Source organism: Thamnophis sirtalis, unplaced genomic scaffold (genome assembly GCF_051295495.1).
Source record: "Thamnophis sirtalis isolate CommonGarterSnake01/CBP01778 unplaced genomic scaffold, rThaSir2_p1.2 scaffold_9, whole genome shotgun sequence".
Lineage (NCBI taxonomy): Eukaryota > Metazoa > Chordata > Lepidosauria > Squamata > Natricidae > Thamnophis > Thamnophis sirtalis.
Genome location: NW_028261389.1, coordinates 50953373 through 50973756, shown reverse-complemented (window position 1 = coordinate 50973756; position 20384 = coordinate 50953373). Strand labels below are relative to the sequence as shown.

General features: G+C 49.0%; 1 protein-coding gene, 1 long non-coding RNA gene and 1 pseudogene across 6 annotated transcripts in view; 2 read left to right on the top strand and 1 right to left on the bottom strand.

Moving 5' to 3' along the window:
• Nucleotides 1–18501, bottom strand: part of LOC106541896 (uncharacterized) — a 91482-nt gene extending 72981 nt beyond the window's left edge. For all 5 annotated transcript variants that reach the window (XR_015697766.1, XR_015697768.1, XR_015697765.1 and 2 more), the window contains exon 1: nucleotides 17411–18501. This is a non-coding gene — a long non-coding RNA (uncharacterized LOC106541896). The remainder of the gene's footprint in view (nucleotides 1–17410) is intronic.
• On the top strand, nucleotides 4348–10029 carry LOC148044128 (lamina-associated polypeptide 2-like; annotated as a pseudogene).
• Nucleotides 15737–20384, top strand: part of LOC106551403 (monocarboxylate transporter 2-like) — a 163926-nt gene continuing 159278 nt past the window's right edge. Inside the window, exon 1 of the mRNA XM_087723536.1 lies at nucleotides 15737–16575. The gene's annotated coding sequence lies outside the window, so the exon portion shown is untranslated. The remainder of the gene's footprint in view (nucleotides 16576–20384) is intronic.

Below are 20384 nucleotides of genomic sequence, written 5' to 3'. Positions count from 1 at the left end.
CATGTTCTCTCCTTATGCTTTCTTCCCCTTACATATAAAAGTCTTAGCCTTTCTTGTCTCATATCCCAGGCTTTATTCCTAAGCACTGCAGAAAGTCAGTGGCATTTCTGTTTTCATGCTAAGACAATTCCCTTTTGCTAGATACTCCTGACATGAGCTCAAGGCAGCTTACAGAAAGATCTTTCATTTTAACTGTGTAACAACCCTGTGAGATAGACTGGATAAGAGGACTTGCTAAAAGACACAGTGAATTTGCTGAAGAGGTTATGCCTAGATTCAGAAGATTTTTGCCAACTACCACTGAAATATTAAATTTTTGAGCAAAATGTTCATCAGAATGGTCTCAGAGCAACAGCAAACATCTTGGAAGATTCCAAGTAGTTAGATTTTTTTTAGTTTTGATTTGAGGACAATTTAACCAAGTTTGTCCTGACAAAGGGAATGTTCTGAAGCTGACATATTTTCAAGACTGATGAGCATCAATGCTTTTTTACAGAGATCTCCATAATGTTTTTATTATCAGTGTATATAATTTATTTCAAATCAATGCAGTAAGAACTTCACCATGATGAAGAAATTTAATATATGTGAGATTTTCATAGGATAGAATTACTAATTTAATAAAATGTTCACATAATTGAATTGACTAAGCCAAAGAGATTATTATTTCACACTGGCATATCTCATATTGGATGACTCAGTTACGAAAGAAATGAAAAAGGCATTAAACAGTGAGTGATTTGTTGATAAATCTCTATATCTTAGTAGGACCCAAATGAATTTAGCAGAAAAGATATGCAGACATCCAGAAAATCTGAAAAGTTTTCTTGCCCCAAATTATACAAACATAATGTATCAGTTTGCACAGAAGGGTTCCATAAAGATTTCAATGATTTAGATTCCTAATTCCTGATTTATCAATTGATTTATTGTGTGCATGACAAACTAGTACAGAATTAACCCAAGTTGGTCAGCATAAAAAGATTACATTCAAAACCAACTATGGGTAATAATATTTATGTACAAAATATATACTTACTATATAATCGTATAAAAGATAATTCTGCATTCTTCATGCAAGTATTAAAAGGATCAATTGTTAAGCTAACTTAGGAAATGAAATAGTAATTTGCCATATGGGCCAAAATGTACATTTTAAATGGACTCTTGAGGCACAGATGCCTGGCACAGAAAATTACAGAAAAACATATACATAAACATAAACTTACACTTTTTCACAACCAGAAATATAATTACTTCTACCAGTAGTGTAACTATTCAACTGGTTTTATTTGTCTTGCTTTTCTTGAAAGTTGAAGCATGGCAACTAGACCAAAATTTGTTAAACAGAGACATTTTGCTTCCCATCCAGGAAGCTTCATCAGTTAAAATAAAATAAAAAAAGTACTTAGGCAGAGGATCCTTGGAATGTGCCATCTCTTGCAACACCAACTTCAGTGGTTTCTCCCCAAAAGTTTAACAAATTTTGGTCCAGTTGCCCTGATTCAATCTTTTACATACCTTTGGCCTGGATGATTAAGTCTTCATTGACACATTGCAATAAATTTGGGGGGAGAAACCCCTGAAGTTGGTGTGGCAATAGTTGGTACAGTACTTCTCCTGTGTGCTGCTTGGGGAATCCAAGCATGGGTAACTTTGTCCATTAGCCTAGAGACTGAGTTATGTAAATTGGTGACTACGCCTCCTCTGACTGCATAGGTCAGGTTTTTAACTCAGTCCAGCCAGAAGAGACGTATTCCAATTTTCTCCAGACTAATGAGACAAATTTAGGATTTTTCTGCTTGGATTCTTCAAGGGTTTGTTCTGCCTTTTGACTTATTTGCCTTCTAAGGGAGAGGAGGCAGCTCGCTGCCTGCCCAGTCCTTTGTGTCTTGTTCCTCCGAAAAAGACTTTTACTGTCACTGCATAATTGCATCGGAGGCTTAGTGCCTGGCTCCGGGAGCCGTTGGAATGGGGCTTTGTGGCTAGTGCCTGAGGCGTTTGTGCTTGGTGTCTTACAGCCGTGTGGGGCTTATTGCCCCCAGCCCGTTGATCGTGCCTTGCGCTTCTCCGCCGCATCGGAGCCCGGGAAACGCCCACCATTCGCGGCATGGCTTAGTCGGAGATTGCTGAGGGGGGCTCTTTCCCGCCGTTCACGGCGCGGTCCGCCTTGTCCCTTCATTGCCGCTCGCGCTGGGAGAACGCCGCCGCCGCCTAAGCGCTCCACGTTGCAGGAGCCTCAGAGCAGCTTGCTGGCTGAATCGGCAATTTGAATTTGGTGCCCGAGGTTGCGGTCGCCATTTTGGGGCCATTTTCGGCGCATGTGCAGTAGGCAACCTAGTTACGAGCATTGCTGCTCTCGATGCCTGAAAGTCTGCTGACTCATCGGCTGCCCATTTCCCTCACTTCGCCCTGATTGTTCGAGTGGGAGGAATGTTCTTTGCAGCTCCTGCTGACCACGCGGCCTGTGCTCAATCGTATAGTAAAGCCTGTGCTTGTGTGCCCTTTGAGTCTTTTCACCTCTATTCTTACAATGGCTGACCAATCCACCTCAGGAGGTACAGTAGAGCCTTTGGCAGATAGCCAGCATTCTACCCAAGTGGGGGTTAGCTCCAGGCCTGGCAGAACCGCCTCTAGGACCACCAGTCAGAGGCCCAGGGAGACATCCGGGGCTCCGGATAAGGCCCATAAAAAGAAAGACAAGTCTAAGGCAGCAACTAAGTCCTCTGGGGAGGGTAGAACTCCCCCCCCAGCACTATTGCCTCAACGTGTTTCCCCAGCCTCAGTTCCTCAGCCAGCAGGGAGTCAGGCCTGGTCCCCTGATTGCCCTTTGTCTGTTATTCCGGAGGCGGGGTTGGGGATCGAACTTCCCCCAGTCATTCCTGAGGCGCACGCACTCTCGGCCTATGCTCTGCCACGTGCTGGGCCTTCTGCTACCTTTGCCCCCACTGCTGCAGGCCTGAGGCCTATTGAGGACCATGATCAGGGTCTTTCTCCAGATCTCTACCAGATGATCTCTGCAGCTATTTCAAGGGGGATGGATGAGGAATTACTCCGTAGGACTCAAGCCCCAATAGTGGCCAGCACCCTAGGTGGGCCTTCTCTTCAGGTTCCTCCAGTAGATCTTCCAGATTTGCCAGCAGGGCCTTCTTCTTCCCCTCTCCCTTCAAACTATAGTGAGCATTCGGCCTTGGTCGAGGAAGGGGAGTTGATAGATAGAGATTTTTACTACGCCTGCGCTGGGAAGATGGCTGCCTGAGCTTTTCGCTCCGGCTGAGAAGAGCTTCAAACTGTTCCGAATTGAACTCCCCCACTGTTTGCCAGACTTAAAACAGTGAGGGGGCTAAGAGAGGAGCTTGAGCTGAGCTTGGGATGGTAAATGAATTTGTTAAGCGTTACCTGGAGGCTTGGTCAAGGGCTCTGGAATGGACATCAGCGCTCCGGTTTTCAGCGTTTCTCAGATGTTTGTGAACGACCTCGGCTTGTTGGGCGTCTTCTTCCCCCCCCCCTCGCACGGACGAAGAGAAGCAATGTTCCCTGCTTTTTAAGGTGGAGAGCGCTTGGAGCTTAAGGTGGAGAGTGCTCGGGGTGCTTGGGGCGTGTGAGGTGATATTGCTTTCGAACTGTTGTGTTTGAAGGCGTTAAAGATGCCAAAGACGGTGAAAACGCTCAGCTGACTGGGAGATCTGCCAGAGGTGCCATTTGTTCACTGGGACTCTAAGACCAGCTGGGAGCGTCGCGATTGATGTGAGTGGCGCCTGAAAGATCATTATAGCCCAGCTGCTGGGAGAGGGTCCCCTCTGTTGATTTCTCTCCTTTGACTGCTACAACCATCGTGGCTACCTGAGAGCGCCATGGCCGTTAGGAGCGCTGAAGCCTTTCCATGTGAGCTGCTGAGAACTAAGCCTTCTGTGTGAGCCTTCTGTGTGAGCTGCTGAGAACTGCTAGAACTATTGAGGCCACTTGAGAACGTTGTGGTCGTTTGATAACGCTATTGTTTCTGGATGCGGTGGAGTTTGTGGGCTTTATCATCTTGCGAACCTTGTTGGGCCACCTGTGGTGAGAGGCGGGCAGTGGCTCCCCCGACCACCGGGGCCAAAGACACCTGTTGGAACCCGGAAGAGCAGGCTGAAAACCGTCTGGCTGCCGTGGAAGCGGCTATCGGTGACTGCTGGGGGGGGCCGACCCCCCCGGGATTGCCTGACGCCTCCTCTGCTGTTTGTGCCGTTGTAGGGTCAGGCTAGGGACAGGGTAGGGTTAGGTTAGACTTTAGGGTGGGTTAGTTTAAAAAAATAGTTAGGATAAGGTTAGGATTAGGGTGAGGGAGGGGGTGGGGTCGCTAGCCTGATGGCCTACCGATGGGCTGCTTCCATGGGTAGTGTCACGGTACAGCCGGGAGTGGGGTTTCCCCCCCCCTTTTACTGTGGGGTTATCCCTGGCTCCCGGGTATTCTTTGCCCCTGATGAGAGGGGGTGCTGCTGGCCGCCGTCTCCTGTGGCTGGCCCTACAACTTTCGCCGTTACTTTTTATTACCCGCAGCCCACTTGACTTTCAGGCCTGCCTGGTTTTGCTCTGGAACTACTATTCTATGCCCCACTATCTTTGGACTTGGATATCTGTTCTTCGGGAGGCTTGGACGCTATCCCCCGGCCTCCTTGGACTATTCAATTGGCTGGACTGCGCAGGCTCATAATCATAATCTTAATTTTTATATATTGGTAAATTTTATTCAAGTTTTATATTTTATATCTATGGGGAGTGCATGGTATGACTGTAACTGATTGAATGTCCCACTTTTATTATTATATTGCTGTTTCTGTTTTAACTTGTATTGTGGGGGAGTGATTGGCTGTATGTATGGGTTTGTCTGGCGGGCCGGGAGTTTAGCTGGGACCTCCTGCACTGAGTGCTTTGGCAGAAGTGCTAGGGGGCCCCGGGCCTGGTTCCGGCCCTCGGTTTTGTGCATCGAAGGGCCTGCCGATGAATCCGGCAGCTGGGGGAGTGGGTGAAGGGACCACAGAGGCGGGAGTGGGCCGGAACATAGGGGTCATAATGGGGAGGGGCAGATATGGTGGGAACTTCAGGGCAAGCCATTACCGGGGAAGGAGGGTTCCCTATATTCGAGGGATCCCCCCTTCCGGCCCTGTGAGTTCCACTCCAAGGCCAGATGGCGTGAGTAGTCAGGACCCTGGTCTCAGGTTGCTGTTGCTAAATGCCAGATCTGTGGTTCATAAAGCTCCCCTCATCCAGGACCTAATTATAGACGAGGGGGCAGATCTGGCATGTATTGCTGAAACCTGGCTGGGCCCGGAGGGAGGAGTCCCCCTCATAGAAATGTGCCCAGAGGGTGTTCAGGTGCTCCATCAACCGCGATCCCAGGGAAGGGGCGGAGGAGTGGCCATTGTTATCCGACAGTCTTTAGTTCCTCGTAGGATCCCTGCTCCAGAGCTTGTCGGGTGTGAGTCCTTGCTGGTGAAGATGGACCTTGCAGGTCAAATGGGCTTGTTGTTGACGTACCTGCCTCCCAACAGCGTGACAACAGCCCTCCCCTTGCTCCTCGAGTCAGTAGCCGAGCTAGCAGTTGAGTTCCCCAGACTTATGATACTGGGGGACTTCAACTTGCCTTCGCTCGGTGAACACTCTGATGGAGCACAGGAGTTCATGGCTTCCATGACAGCCATGGGCTTGACCCAAGTAATCCAGGGTCCGACTCACTCAGCGGGTCACACACTCGACCTCGTATTTCTCTCGGAGCAGTGGAGTTGTGATCTTGGTTTGAGGGGTAGTGAGATCTTGCCCCTGTCATGGTCAGACCACTACCTACTGAGGCTTGACTTTCGGAGACCAATCCCCCGCTGTAGGGAGGAGGAACCAATTAGGTGGTTCCACCCCAGGCATCTTATGGATCCTCAGGGTTTCCAGACGGCGCTTGGCGTTATGCTTGATACTCTCGCCCACAGTCCGGTGGAGACCTTAGTTGCTACTTGGAACTCGGTAGCGTCTGAGGCTCTCCACCGGATTGCGCCTTTATGGCCGATCCGCGGCAGTGGATCCAGGAGGGCCCCTTGGTTTACTGAGGACCTCTGGGAGATGAAGCGCCAAAAGAGATGCCTAGAGCGCCGCTGGAGGACCAGTAAATCCGAGTCAGACCAAGCACTTTTGAAAACCTGCATCGGAGCATATCTATCGGCAATACGGACAGCTAAGAACAATCACATTGCCGCTCTGATAGCGTCCGCTGAGTCACGCCCTGCTGCCTTGTTTAGGGTGACCCGCTCCCTCCTAAATACGAGGGTTGCGGATAACCCCTTGCAAGGTAGAGCAGAGGAATATGTCCAGTTCCTCGCGGACAAAGTTGCTCGGCTTCGGATGGACCTGGACTCCAATTGCGCAGAGCCAGCCGGGGTACCGGGGGAAGGTCTTGAACAACATCTCTGGACTGACTTTCAACCTGTTGCTCCTGATGAAGTGGACAAGGCCATCGGAGCGGTGAGTACTTCCACTTGTGTACTGGACCCGTGTCCCTCCTGGCTGGTCACGAACAGCAAGGAGGTGACATGGAGCTGGATCCAGGCGATGGTGAATGCTTCTCTTCGGGAGGGCTTCTTCCCACCAGCACTGAAGATAGCGGTGGTGAGACCCCTCTTGAAGAAGCCATCGTTGGACCCAGCTAGTTTGAACAACTACCGGCCAGTCTCCAACCTCCCTTTCATTGGGAAGGTTGTTGAGAAAGTGGTAGCCTCTCAACTCCGACGGTCCTTGGAGGAAACCGATTATCTGGACGCCTTTCAGTTGGGATTCAGGCCTGGCTACAGCACGGAAACCGCTTTGGTCACACTGACCGATGATCTCTGGAGAGCCAGGGATGGAGGTTATTCCTCCATCCTAGTGCTCCTTGACCTCTCAGCGGCCTTTGATACCATTGACCATGGTATCCTTCTGCGACGGTTATGAGAGGTGGGAGTGGGCGGCACCGTTTTTTGGTGGTTCTCCTCCTACCTCTCGGACAGGTCACAGTCAGTGTTAGTTGGGGGAGAGAGGTCGACCCCTAGGCCCCTGAAATATGGGGTCCCACAGGGTTCGGTCCTATCCCCCCTTCTGTTCAATATCTACATGAAGCCACTGGGTGAGATCATTCGACGGCACGGGATAAAATACCATCAATATGTGGATGATACTCAGTTGTATCTGTCCGCCCTGTGCCAACTCAGTGAAGTGGTTGACATGATGTGCCAGTGCCTGGAGGCTGTCAGGGTCTGGATGGGAGTTAACAAGCTTGTACTCAATGCAGACAAGACCGAGTGGCTGTGGTGTTTCCCTCCCAAGAATTTGGCCAGTATTCCATCACTCAGGCTGGGGGGTGAAAATTTACGCCCCTCAGACAGGGCGCGCAACTTGGGAGTCCTCCTGGACCCACAGCTGACCTTAGAACATCACCTGTCGGCTGTGACCAGGGGGCATTTGCCCAGGTTCGCCTGGTGCACCAGTTGCGCCCCTACCTGAACCGGGAGGCACTCGCGACAGTCACTCATGCCCTCGTGACCTCAAGACTGGACTACTGCAATGCGCTCTACATGGGGCAGCCTTTGAAGAGTATTCGGAGACTACAACTCGTCCAGAATGCAGCCGCGCGAGCGATTGTGGGTGCACCTCGGTACACCCACGTTACACCTATCCTCCGCGAGCTGCACTGGTTACCGATCGGTCTCCGGATACGCTTCAAAGTGCTAGTCGTAACTTATAAAGCCCTTCATGGTATTGGACCTGGGTACTTGAGAGACCGCCTTCTGCCAATTACCTCCCACAGACCCATTAGATCGCACAGGGTCGGCCTCCTCCGGGTTCCGTCTACCAGCCAATGCCATCTGGCTACTACCCGGGGGAGGGCCTTCTCTGTTGCAGCTCCGGCCCTTTGGAATGAACTCCCCGCGGAGATTCGGACCCTCACCCCTCTCCAGGCCTTCCAGAAAGCCGTCAAAACGTGGCTGTGCCAGCAGGCCTGGGGTTGATGAGTTCCCCTCCCCCTCGACTTGTATGGCTGTATGACTCTTGTGTATTTTAATTATATGTATTGTGTTTGTATCCCCTTTTCCCTTTTGAGTTGTTTGCCGCCCTGAGTCCCTCCCGGAGAAGGGCGGCATACAAATAAATTAAATCTGAATCTGAATCTGAATCTGATTTCTCTGATGAGGGTCTGATTTTTGATCAGCCTAATTCCTCTGGCCTGTTTAAACCTACCCTATTTAAGTCCTTATTATATAAAGTTAAGGCTACTACTCATTTGGGAGAGATGGCTCCCAAAGACAGCTCTGCAGTAGGCCTGGATACTACTGAGTGCCTATTTGCTGAACCGGTTTCACTACAGGAAGTGATCCTTTCCCCAAAGTTATTCATGGACCTCATTCAAAAACAGTGGGATCAACCTACTGCGGTTGCTCCGCCCAGCAATGGAGACAGGAAATTATACACTTCCACTCCTGACTTAGAGAACATTCTGCAGTTTCCGACTGTGGATCAACCAGTAGCCGCCCTAGCTTCCCCTGCACTGATTCCGTCAGAGATTTCTGAGGGTCTGAAGGCCGAGGATTGAAAGGCCGAGACAGTCATTCGTAAGACCCATCAGGCTGCGGCCTGGGCCTTGCGTGCTGCTACTGCGGCATCGTTCTTTAATAGAACTTCTGTGCTTTGGCTCAAACAGTTACAGGAGAGACTGACTCCTGATGAGGTACGTCTTCATCAAGATGTCACCAAGATTATGGCCGCACTAGAGTTCTCGGCGGATGCCACTCTTAATGCCGCCAAGTTTGCTTCTCGCGCTGTGGTGTCCAATGTGGCGTCACGTCGCCTGCTGTAGCTCCGCCATTGGCAGGCTGATGTTAAGTCTAAATGGCACCTGGCGTCCACCCCTTTCAAGGGTGGTGCCTTATTTGGTTCTGTGCTTGACCCCATGCTTATAGAGACCAGGGACAAACGCAAGGTTCTCCTCTCCTCCGGGGGGGCGCAATACCAGGAGGCAGCAGCCATATAACAGGCAGCAGTCCTTTCGGGGAGGCTATTCGGGATACTCTGCAGCTCCCTTTGTTCCCCACTATAACAGGGGTTTTCACCAGCCACAGGACCACGGCCAGGACCATGCGGGGGCCAGAGATAGGGGGCGCCAACAGCATCAGGCGCAATCCCACAACAGGAGGTCCTTTCATGGGTCTGGGAACCGGTCCTTTCGGAGGTACCGGTGACTCCCAAGGGGAGGAGCAGGTGGGTGGACGTCTTCTGGCCTTCGCTCATCAGTGGGCAGAGACCACGTCCGACGCCTGGGCCCTGCAGGTGGTGTGGCTGGGCCTCACCCTAGAGTTTCTCTCCATTCCCCCAAGACGGTTCATCAGGTGCCCCGTCCCCAGGTGCTCAGTGAAGCAGCGTCTCATGGAAGCCGAAATACATCATCTCATCTCCATCAACGCCATAGAACAGGTTCCCAAGGGGCAGGAAGGCCTAGGGTTTTACTCCATCCTGTTTCTGGTGCCCAAAAACTCAGGGGGATGGCGGGCCATTCTAGACCAGAAAAGACTCAATTGGTACATCAAGTATCAGAAGTTCAAGATGCAGTCTTTAAAGAACATCCTGGCATCCATCCGCCAGGGTGACATGATGACATCAGTCGACATCAAAGAGGCATATCTCCATGTGCCCATCCATCCGGCGCATCGGAGGTTTCTTCGCTTCTACTTCACGGGCCGTCATTTCCAATACCGGGCCTTGCCTTTTGGTCTCTCGTCGGCCCCCCGCACCTTTACCAAGCTCCTGGCAGTGGTGACGGCCTCGCTTCGCTCTGTTCCGGTGAGAGTGAATTGTTACTTAGACGACATTTTGGTCCTGTCGTCGTCTCAAGATCAGGCCCTGTGGGATTTGCAAGTAACAATGGACTCCCTGCGGAGGCACGGCTTCGTCTTGAACCTCCCCAAGAGTCATCTGCAGCCAACTACATCGTTGCTTCACTTAGGGACCATCATCAATTCTGCCACCTGCAAAGTCTTCCTGTCCCTGGAAAGGTGGCAGAGCATCCAGCGGCTGGCAACTCAGGTATCCACGCTGTGGCTGGTGCCCTTGGCCCTTCTCTCTTAACTGTTAGGGAAGATGATATCTTGCATCAACATCGTCCCCTGGGCCAGGTTTCACGCACGACCTCTCCAATGGTTTCTGCTTCCCTATCAAAGGGCCCATACCAGTCATTCTCAACTCAAGGTCCGTCTTCCGCCCAAGCCCCTCAGATCACTTCGGTGGTGGGCGTCTTCCAAAATCCTCAAGGGGTGCCCATTCAAGGAGCCGGAACGCGTCCAGGTTACGACGGATGCCACCCTATTCGGATGGGGCAGCCATGCCCTAGATCGGGTGGCGCAGGGTCGTTGGTCGGACCGGGAGCTGTCCAACAGCATCAATTGGCTAGAGTTACGGGCCATCCGACTAGCTCTGAGAGAATTTCAGGACATTGTGACTCACAAACACGTTCTGATCTTAACCAACAATGTGGCCTCCAAGGCGCATGTCAATCGCCAGGGGGGCACGCATTCCAGGGCCCTCATGCTGGAGGCAGAGAAATTGCATCATTGGGCGGAATCCAGACTGTTGTCCCTCCGGGCGGAACACATTTCGGGCGACTCCAACGTCCAGGCGGATTGGCTGAGCAGAGCCACAGTGGATCATGCGGAGTGGCAGCTCCACCCCAACCTCTTCCAGCAGCTCTCCCAATGGTTCGACCATCCAGCGGTGGACTTGTTCGCGCAGCCCCACAATGCGCAACTGCCCCGGTTTTACTCCAGATACGTGACTCCTGGGGCGGAGGGAGTGGACGCCTTGCGCAGCCCGTGGCCGGCCGGCCTTCTCTACGCCTTTCCGCCTCTACCAGTGATTCCGGCGGTCATCCAGAAGATCCTGTCGGAGCGAGCGGAGGTTCTCTTGGTAGCTCCGATGTGGTCCCGACGAACCTGATATGCCGACCTGGTGCACCTGTCGATCTCGCGCCCGTGGAGGATTCCAGATGATCAGATCTGGCTCAACCAAGGGGCCCTCATACATCTGAACCCCCAGTTGCTACAATTAGCCGTGTGGCATGTGAGCGGATTATTCTGACTGACCTTCATTATTCCAGCGCGGTCATTGACACAATTCAAGCAGCCCGTCATCCCTCCACCACTCGAATTTATGAGGCTACCTGGCAGGCCTTCTGCAGGTGGTGCCGACAGAATGGGGCAGACCCTCTCCAAGATTCAGTGCCCCGGGTATTGGACTTTCTGCAATCAAGACTCAGCAAAGGTTTGGCGCCCAACACGCTTCGCAGGCAGGTCACGGCCCTTGCCACGGTGATTGGGGGAGGTCAGGGACGCTCCTTGTCCCAGCATTCGCAAGTCAAGGCTTTCCTGAAAGGGGCGGCCAACATCCGGCCTCTGACCATGCACCGCTACCCTACATGGGATTTGACTTTGGTACTCAGGGTGCTTATGAGCTCTCCATTACTTCTATCAGTCTTCGACTACTAACTCTTAAGACCGTGTTCTTGGTGGCTATCACATCAGCCAGGCGTGTTTCCAAATTGGCGGCACTGTCAGTTCGGGTGGACCTCTGTATATTCCATCTCAACAGAGTCGTTCTCCATTTGGACCCAGCCTTTCTACCAAAAATTAACACGTTGTTCCACAGGGCTCAGGAACTCGTCCTTCCAGACTTTTGCCTCAACCCTTCTCATCCACAGGAGTGCCAGTGGCATCACCTGGATGTTCGTAGGATTCTTCGTCACTACGTGAAACGCACGGCGTCCTTCAGGCGGTCGGAAGCGCTTTTTGTGTCCTTTCGGCCATTATCCATGGGACAGAAGGTTTCTTCCCATACGATAGGTCGATGGTTGAAGACGTGCATTGCTCTTGCTTATGACAGCCAATCTCGACAAGTACCCAGGCGCATCACTCCTCACTCTACCAGGAGTGTGGCCACCACGGCAGCCTGGGCCATGCAAGCCTCAGTGGAAGAAATCTGCAGGGCAGCTACTTGGTCTACGCCATCGCAATTAATCAGACATTACAAAGTTGACGTCTATGCCTCGGCTGAGGCCTCCTTTGGGTGGCGTGTGTTGCAACAGGTGCTCCCCCCTGCGGGGAACCCTGGCCAGCCTAGCTCCCGCCCTGGATCTTAATTGCTTTGGCATGTCCCATGCTTGGATTCCCCAAGCAGCACACAGGAGAATGACCATTGACTTGCCTGAACGGTCCTTCTATGTGTGCTGCGAGGGGAATCCAAACCCACCTGCAGCTTCGGCTGGCCAGGGTTGTCGTGACTTTGACTTCATTGACTTTTCACTGACTTGTGACTTGACTGACTGACTTTACCTAGTTGTGACTTGTGTTCTGACATGTTTGTATACTGTTGGGCTACAGCCATCACTTGTTATTGTTATTGTTATACATCATTAAACGGCTGACTTCGTACAAAGCTGACCCATCCAGTCAGAGGAGGCGTGGTCACCAATTTACATAACTCAGTCTCTAGGCTAATGGACAAAGTTAACCCATGCTTGGATTCCCCTCGCAGCACACATAGAAGGACCGTTCAGGTAAGTCAACGGTCGATTCCAGCAATTTTCTGATACTCTGCCTAACAATATTTTTATTTTATTTTTATTTGACTGATGAAGCTCCCTGGATGGGAAGCAAAACATCTTACTTTAACAAATTTTGGTCCAGTTGCCATGATTCAACCTTTTAGATACCTTTGACTTGGATGTGTCTTCATTAACATATTGTTTTGCTTTTAATTTTGATTTAGAATATAAAACTTTTTTATGTACAGGTAGTTCTAAATGTACAATCATTCGTTTAGCGACTGGTCAAAGTTACAATGGCATTGAAAAAAGTGACTTATGACTAGTCCTCATACTTATGACCATTACAACATCCCCACAGTCATGTGATAAAATTCAGGCTCTTAGCAACTAGCATGTATTTATGATGGTTGTAGTGATGGCCATTTGGGACCTTTCCAGCTGGCCTCTGACAAGCAAGGTCAACGGTAGAAGCCAGATTCTCTTAATGACCTCATAATTCACTTAGCTGCTATGAGTTGCTTAAAAAGTATGTCAAAAAGGATGTAAAATTGGGTATGACTCACTGCCTTGCTTAGCAACTGAAATTCTGGTCCCAATGGGGTCATAAGTAAAGGACTACCTGCATATGTTACATTTTGTTTTGATATCTTTAATAGCTTTAGTGTTTATATAAATATAAAAATGAAGTATAGATCCTCTCCATTAGATAATTAGGAAAGAAGACCACGAGACTCCATGAGTAGAAATCAAGTGTACTTTTACTAATTATAAATGATTAAAGGCATAGCGAAGCGAAGTCTGATTATTTAGGCGCGAAAGCGATTGATATATAGACTAGCCCATTCCCCACCCCTTGGCATCACAGTTACAGTCCAATCATAATTCTCCCAAGTGTCAGGTGTGAGATAACTTCAAAAGGCATCACGAAGATGGAATGTTGGTGCCGTTAGTCCTGGCGGGAATCTCCTACGCATGCGTAGTCCGACAGGCAGCTGAACTCCAGAACCTTCCTCCAGCACAATGAGTAACCCCTCCCAAATACCATGCCCTCCCTCCCCGTTTCATGGCAGCCGAAGCAGCAGCAAAGCAGAGGCTGACATAACTTATAAATGCAATCATCATCTGTTATGTTTGGTTTTTTCAGACCTGATTCCAGAAACCCCTAAGGGCCCATGGGAACGATTTTTAGTTATTTTATATGTATCATGCCTTTATTATTTTTACAAAAAACTCAAGGAAGAAACATATCCAACCTATCTTCCTTCTCCTATTTTCCTCACAACAAACAACCTGCGAGGTGGGCTGGGCTGAGAGAGAGGGACTAGCGTATGGTCATCAAGTTAGCTTTCATGGTCAAGGCAGAACTTGAACTCACAACCTCCTACTTCCTTAGCCCAATCCTTAACCACTAGACTAAATTGGCTTGGGATAGGTTCACTGGGACTAATGGGGTAATTAATCTCAACTTTATTCTCTTATTACAGAAGTGGTTTTTTCCCCTTCTTTCAGACCTTGCAGAGATTAAGATCCCCCCTCCCCGGAGGAATTTTTTTTGCAAGGAACTAGGGCAGGGATGTCAAACTCTCATTGTCATGTCATCACATGACGTATCGTGACTCTCCCCCCTTCGCTAAACCTGGAGTGGGCATGGCCAGTGCGTGACGCATCTGGCCAATGGGCCACAAGTTTGACACCCCTGAACTAGGGGTAAAAGGAACCCTTGAATACTTTCAGTTATCCATTCCCACCTTGACGCTATTATTCAGAAGCCGCAACATAGCAATTTTAATATACTTGAGTAGAAAGTGTGGAATTTGTCTATTGATATTCAGAAGCCCCATCCCTTAAGAGATTGAGATCCCACGTTTGAGGACTAGCAAGAATAAAAATTTGCCAAGTCATTTGGCAGTGTTAAATCTTAGTCTAAATAAAGACCTCAATTTAATTCTATCAGTGTAGCAATGGCTCTGTGAAAATCCCATCTGACAAGTGTATTTCCTAAATAGGAATTAAAACAATAAACAAAACTTATAGGATACAGAGTTTCTTTTATATCAGATGTAGCTAATAGTAAAACATGCCCGGAATAACCTTTACATAGTCAGTGAGGTTAATCTATCTAAAAATGTCTTGTAATATTTAGATCTCAATGCAAATAGAAGAAAATTTAAATCAATTGTTTTTAATGTGTGAGAATTCTAAAGTGGATGGGGGAGAATAAATGTGACACAAAGTAAAGATAGTAAAGAGGCAAGCCTGTTTTTTTTTCCTGTGAGCAAATGTAACACATTAGGATTACTCCCACATCCATCCTTCAGCAGCTGAACCAATTTCTTTTTGGTTCAGATGCTTTCTACTTGAAACCAATGGGGGGGGGGTAGTTTAATTGCTTGATATGCTGCCCTTCTGGGGAACTTACACAGAAGCACTTTTTTCATTTCTGGAAATTCTTGTCTTTTGGAAGTTTGGCTGCAGACATGCTAAAAGGTCTTTCAAAGAGCAGAGCTGGATTGACTCTTCCAGCTCCCAGAAACTGGTGCAGATTGCCAGACAAATAAATTCAAAGTGAAATAAGGAGGTGGATTGGGGGACAGGCACTGTAAAACATTTTACATTCCTTTATAACCTTGGATGCAGTTGGAAAAAATGAATAGCATTTTTGTACCCCAATCTATAAAAAATGCTGCACAAAATAAACCAAAAATGCAATCTGGCTGCATCCTAGGATTGTTGGCAATAAAGGCAACAGCTGATCAGTTTAAAACAGCTTTGGAGGGATTGGGAACCAGAAATGATGGCAGAACTGTAGAAATATTTTCTACAAAGCATTCTCTAAAAAGATATTTTTAATTTTCCCTCTACCAATCTGAAATAGCCCTTTATAATTTAGGAGTATTGGCAGCAGCTTGTTTCTTTTCTCCCCTCCAGAATCCAAACCCTATCGGAGGCGCAAGAAACTCTCCCGAGTCACTTGGAAGAGGAATCACTCTTCCAGCCTTCGATAAAGCAGGATTTAGCCCAAAACATTGATATAAATCAGGGGAAAGAGTCCAAAGAATTTACAGTTGCAGTTTTAACATAAGTTTGGCAAGAAGTCTGCCCTCTTGCTGCCTCTCAAGTGAAACCGGTACCCTCCGTTCGCCGCGAAGAGCGGCTCGTGAATTTTACTTAGCTTTATAACCTAAGATGCAGTTGAACAAGTGAAAAGCACTCTAATAATTTATCCTGACTCTCAGCAGGGAGATGCGGGGAACGGCTCTCCTGGATCTCAGGGCCCAACCACGCCATCGGAGGAAAAGGCGGATATGCGAGCAAAGTAGGGTGTCTTTGCTCCGAAGTAGACCGATCGAGCGCAAAAGCGAGCGGAGGCTCTCGCTGTAACGACGGGACAGGTGACTCCTCTGCCTTTGCAGCAGCTTCACCCTCCTAATAAAGGAAAAGGTGGCAAAGAGGCACCTCGGACTGTATTAGCGCAATTAGGTTACAGTCCTTCGCAATTCCTTCGCCGCATCCGGTAAGACTCCGTCGTGTTTTCCACTTTTTCGTTGGCCGCCCAAGAGAAGAGAGAGCTGCCGGCTTAGACTGGAGCTCAATAGCAGGCGCCTCCGCCTCCCTCTGCAGGCAACCTCCGCCCTACTTCGCCTAGGCGGGGGATGCTACTCGGGTTCCTGACTGCCCTTGACACCAATCCTTCGCAGCGGGAGCAACAGCAGCCGCAATAACAAAAGCAGGCGAGGACAGGTCGGGTGACCGCGAGTTGCTTCCCGCTCCTCCTCCTCGCTCTCCGGTTGAAGGCAGCCTCAGACCGGCTGCACAAAAGGCCCCTCAGCCGCCTGCCGACGCCTCTACCCCCTCCCGCTGCGGATCACGTCACGGGAAATAAATAAATAATCCCATTCACCCAGTGACAGGGAGCAGGAACCGGCGCGCCAGCGGCAAGGTTAGAGCCAACCCAGCCCAAGCTAGAGAAAGAGAGACGAAGCCAGGTAACGTAAAAGAGATCCACACAGTGGGTTCTTGAAGGCAAACCCGGTTCCCCTTGGCGCAGCTTGGGAAGGGCGGCTTGGGTGGAGGCAAGGGGCGGTAGCAGCAGCCTGGGATCTGTTTATTTCTAGCCAAGCGTGCCCGTTGCCTACCGCTTCGTGTTTCTGTCCCTGCTCCTAAAACGCTGCTGACCTCGGAGTGCGTGCCCCACTGTGTAGGAACGTTATGATCCGTCTGGCTACCGTTTCCCACCCCAAGCACGGAAGGCAGAGAAGAGGGTCCTTTTTGCCACCTCTCTGCTGTTGGAGCGCGTTGCTTTGGATTGGTGGGCAAATCCCTCGTTCACCATGTGAATGCCTCCCTCACGGGCCTCTTTGCTAAGTGTACGTGCGGGCGAAAGCGGGAGATGTGTGGGAAAGGTTCTCGTGAACCGTTGGAGCCGAAGGGTTAAGGCCGCCATAAAGTTGAATGAACAAACAAACCCTCAAATCTTGCCACCTTCTCCAGCACTTGCAGAACTGCTTGCCCTTGGACAGGGGAGGTAACCACACAAACCCCGCCTCCCCCTCTCATTTGAGATGACCAAATTGCCAATCGCCCCTGTAGACAAAAAGATACACCTTAGGCCGCGTACACGAGGGTGCATGGGGACACTTACGCAAGTTCACGTTTTCCCCCCACCCCGCCCCAGACATCACGCTATGGGGCGATAAGGAAGCCTAGCTGAGGACCCTCTTGTTCCACGTCGACTGACAGATTAACAGCATCCCTCTTCCGACGCCGCAACGTTTTGAACCCGAATCCCCTATGCTAGGAAACTAACAAAACCAGTTTTACCTCTATAAGAGGCCACAGCCTCTAGCATTGCAATCACGCTTCCCTCCACCCGGACCTAAAAGCAGCCATCTTGAAAGCAGTTCTGAATGGGCTTCAATCTACTGGGATAAGCACCGCAGGTTGTTTGTGGGAGGGTGACAAGGCCGGCGCACGCCGTGGTGTATACCTCTGGGGCCAGTCCATTTAGTGTGCGCTGCCGCAAGACCAGGACTATGGCGGCGATTAAGGCGGGGACAGGAGCAGCCGAAGCATCACGCGTCCTTTCTCCGTATCCAGTTGTTTGGAAAGTCCGGCCCCTTCGCCCTCCTCTTCAATTCCGGGAGAAACCGGTTGACCAAGATGGGCGATGTGTATCGAACTCGTTTGGTTCTGCTTGGCTTTAGTTCCTATCCCGTTCCAGGGTGGGTGGATGGCAGAATCTCGGTGCCGAAAATCTTCGCAAATGTATGATTTGGGACACGAACGGGCAGTGCTTGTTTTCGGGTCCCACTCGGACTTGGCCAATGGGAAACGAGTGGAAGCTGCCCAATGGAAAGGCACCGTCTTGACCCATCTGTGGAGGGCGGGATGCCAGGAGACGGGGGGCTTGACTGACTCGCTGTCACCGGTTGGTTCTTGCTGGGTTGAAAGCGATCTGAGCCACGTGGAGTGCCGCAGCCGCTGAACAACTGGGATCGCTATCGGCCAAAGGATGTCAAGGGCATAGAAGGCTTTTCAATGCTACCCTTTAATGGGGAAATTGTTGAAAGTACTTTTTAGGTAAAATGTTCTGGAGCTGTCACAGAAAAGTGAATTGCCCTTTTTTGAATTTCTGTGTATGTGTATGGGGAAGAATGTATGTGTGTTTGTTCTTGTGTGTGTTACTAACAGAGTTAGTAACTAACATATACCACACCCTAGTATATTTTTGTGACCATTAGAATGAGGTAAGCTTTCCTGCACTCAGTCTACCTTACAACCACCAAACCTGTATTTAGAATAGCAGTGAAAGAAGAAATGGGAAACACTGATATTTTACTTAAATTTTAAGCAAAGTCCCAGCCATATTGTATGATACAGATATTTTTAATAAAAACTCTCACTCCACGAGCACCTCAAATAATATATCCATCATTAAACTATTTATTAATAATCAAATGGTTGCAACTGGATCAATTACAACTCTACTTTCCATTTTTCTCTAAACATACCACATACTCTTGTCTGCAAGATTCCCAAACAAAACATTTAAGCACCTTAGCACCAGTTACATAATATACTTATTTAGCCACTTAAGATAAAGTCCTAGGAAGCATGTGTACATCAAATGCTAAGTTTGGTTAGCACTACCCTTGGCTCTGCTTTCTGTGGCTTAGTTACAGGAATTGGCTTGTTGTGTAAAGACAATTTCTGAACTTCAGTTGCTACAGAACAATGACTGAGAAGGGCATCAATTTGGGAAAGACCAACAAAAAACTTGGGAAATATTTGAGACTAACACACTTACTATGCTGCCCTGTTCTAGGATTGGGCAAATCCTTCAGAAGAGGTGCTTTGGAAAAGATGGGGACATACTTGAAGCTCCTCTTTTTAGATAATTAAAATAGCTTTGTGTCATCATCCCCCCCCCCCATTCATATGGCTGTCTCTTTGTGTATGCTGGGTTACAATCATTTCACTTCACTTGTTCACACACAGCAATTTCACTTTGCTTTTTATCCTCAGTGAAGCAATATGAAAATGTGTTGACATGCATGAGGTTATAAGAAAAATGACCAAACAGGTGGGATTTTTTTGAATAATTTGAAAAGCCCTTTCTATTTATCAGGATGAATATGATTATCTTAATTTCAAAATCAGAATGCCACTAATGGAGGAAGATAAGAACATAAGTGTAATATTGCTGGATCAGACCAAGGACTATTTTAGTCTACCATATTATTTCTAAGTATTGTCAACAACACAACTTGTCATTAAAGAGTATGATTTGATTATTTGAATTATCAACCAGGTGTTGCAGGAAGCTTTCCAGGAGACATGGGCCTCTCCCTTTCAAGAAGTGTTTTCAGGCTTATATTGGTTGCAAAGGTGGTTCCCTGGCAGCTTCAGAGAGTCCTGGATGAAACAGATTATCTGAATGCTTTTCATTCAGGATTCAGGCCCATTTATGGGACAGAGACAGCATTGTTTGCACTTGTTGATGATCTCTGATAAGAGCGGGATGAAGGTAATGCAACCAACCTTTCTCTCCTTGACCTCTCATTGGCCTTTGATTCTATCAACCATGGTATCCTTTTGGGCTGGCTATCAGGGCTGGGAGTGAGAGGTCCAGCCCATAGCTACTCTTCTCTTTAACATCTATATGAAGCTACTGGGTGAGATCATCCATCCCCATTCGTTGAGGTATCATACGTATGCTGACAATATCCAACTCTAAATCAACACCCCTAGTGACCCAAGTGATGCTGTTGTTGCTTTCTCACAGTGCCTGGAGGCTGTGAGGTCTGAATTGGGGACAACAGCCTTTGGCTGAACTCTGGCAAGACCAAATGCCTTTGGGTGCATGGAGCTCCAAGATCCAGAACTTAACATCATTAGTTGTAGATTTGGTGGCATTACCCCAGGCAGATCTGGTGCTATCCTGGACTCATGACTTCTGCTTGAAGAACAGTTGCAACTAGGAGAGCCTTTGCATAATTTCAGGTTGTATGTCAGTTGTGACCTTTCCTTGGATCAGGAGTCCTTGCACTCAATCATTGAACTTTAGTAATGAGCATTCAGAAACTATAGCTGGTGCAGAGTGTAGCAGCACAGCAGTGGTGGGTTTCAAAATTTTTTAGAACCTCTTCTGTAGGTGTGACCTGCTTTGTGGAAGTGGCTTGCCGGCCATGTGACCGGGTGGGAGTGGCTTGCCAGCCATGTGACTGGTTGGGCATAGCCAACTTGTAAAATGTGGTGAAACTCACAACAACGCTCTTGCTTAGCAACCAAAATG